Below are 2094 nucleotides of genomic sequence, written 5' to 3' on the forward strand. Positions count from 1 at the left end.
ACCAAGAGTCTTGAGTCAGCAGGTATTCAAGAAATAGTAGGTAATGGGGTTCAGTTGGAAGCGCATGTGACTCTTGATCTCAGGGTCATGAGTTTGAGCCCCACACTGGGTGCAGAGATTACTTAAAAATAAAATCTTAAGAAGAAGAAACAGGAGCTAAACCATGTTCAATAGAGAATTACCACTTAGAGCTTGCCTGATTTCAAATTCTGTGCTCTGTCCTGTAATGGCTTGAAGCCAAATGGCAGCAGGTCTGCCCTGCCACCTTTTTGTGTAAGTTTTATTGGAACACAGCCCTGCTCGTTCACTTAGGCATCATCATAGCTGCTATATGCTTTAACAGCAGAGTTGAGCTGGTGCCACAGAGAACATACGGCCTGCAAATCCGAAAATGCTAACTCTCTGGGCCCTTTACAGCAGAGTTTATTGATATCTTATCTAGAATACACAAGGAAATTAACCAAAAAAATGTCAGGAAACCAGCAGCAGAATGGGCCAAGGATATAAAAGGGAAAATATGAAGAAATGCTCAACTTCACTATTAGTCAAAGAGATGCAAATTATATGAGATTCCACTTTACACCCACAACATAGGAAGAATTAGAAAGTCAGGTGATAGAATCATTGAGAAGGATGTAGGCAAATGGAAATTCTTGCGCAGTACAGACTGGATTGTAGAATGTGCAGTGTTCCGGGAGAAGCTGAGCAGGACTTAGTAAAATCCCTGTGTGGTATGCCCAGCAATCCCACTCCTGGGTGCAGCTCTGCGAATCTTTGATCTGGTGTGTGGAGAACGTGCCCAAGGATGCTCATCCTGGCCATTTGCGGAAGTGGGCTGTCGGAGTCCGCCTGGTAATATTCAAAAGAAGGGGCAATCAGATGTCCTGGGTGTGGCCTGCAGAGGGCTATGCATCAGCTAGTAGTGAACAAGATGTCCGTGGAGCTGCGTGGGTAGATCATCCTGTAGAGGAGAGAAAAACAGAACAGACTGAGACCCGTAACTCAACACTGTATGTATGTACAATTGTGTATATATATATTGATGTATATGTATTATATATATAACATATATATATATACATATATATATGTATATATATATAACATATATAATATATATAACATATATATATATAACATATATATAATACATATACAAAACAATTCTATGTGTTTTAAAAAATTACGTGCCTATGTACATATCCAAGGACACACACCAAACAGATTACATTGGATGGGGTAGAGTGGGCATGGGAGTAAGGTTTGGAAACTAAGAAAAATAAGAGAAGGGCCTTACATAGACAGACAACAATGATGGAATTAGCTAAATTCTGTGTATCTGAATTCCAAACACATGGATGTGCACTCACAGTTAAATCAGAGAAAGTGGTGGTAGCTACTAGAGTGGAGTCAAATTGGGTGGGTTGCTAGGATGAGAGATGGCTTGAGAATTCTCCAGGGAGCGTTATCACTGCAGTTCTAACACGAACAACCCTTCACAGGTGAAAATATTTACCTCTATTGGCTCTTCCATTGCAGTATATCCCATTTGTGCCAGTTATCAATGTATTTCCTTAGAGCTCCAAATCCATCCTTCTTTGTGATGCTGAGGCTGGGCCCTGGAAACCTTTCTCCTGCCACCTGTCACAAATGAGAAATTTTACCTGCAGCAGGCCCTGGGGGGTTGGTGGAGGGGGGCAGAGAGACACTGCATGTGGAAAGGGCTTTTTGCCCTGGTTCCAGTGTCTTTGGTCTTGTTCCTGCAGCACAGAATGCAAGCTGGTGCAGCCTCTCTGGAAAACAGTATGGAGGTTCCTCAAAAAGTTGAAAATAGAGCTACCCTAAGACCCAGCAATTGCACTACTGGGTATTTACCCCAAAGATACAAATGTAATGATTCGAAGGGGCACCAGTACCCCAATGTTTATAGAGCAATGTCCACAATAGCCAAACTATGGGAAGAGCCCAGATGTCCATCGACAGATGAATAGATAAAGAAGATGTGGTATATATATACAATGGAATACTACTCAACCATCAAAAAAATGAAATCTTGCCATTTGTGATGATGTTGGTGGAACTACAGGGTATTAT

The 2094-nt window shown here is 41.6% G+C and overlaps 1 long non-coding RNA gene across 1 annotated transcript; it reads right to left on the reverse strand.

Annotated features, from left to right (window-relative positions):
* On the reverse strand, positions 1 to 1798 carry LOC118009123. The gene is made up of 2 exons (XR_004678820.1): positions 1517 to 1798; positions 1 to 961 (listed from the first exon to the last, which is right to left on the reverse strand). It is a non-coding gene; the product is annotated as an uncharacterized LOC118009123 (long non-coding RNA).
* Between the last annotated feature and the right edge of the window lie 296 nt (positions 1799 to 2094).

The sequence above is a fragment of the Mirounga leonina genome, unplaced genomic scaffold (genome assembly GCF_011800145.1).
Source record: "Mirounga leonina isolate KUSES-001 unplaced genomic scaffold, KU_Mleo_1.0 Mir_127, whole genome shotgun sequence".
Lineage (NCBI taxonomy): Eukaryota > Metazoa > Chordata > Mammalia > Carnivora > Phocidae > Mirounga > Mirounga leonina.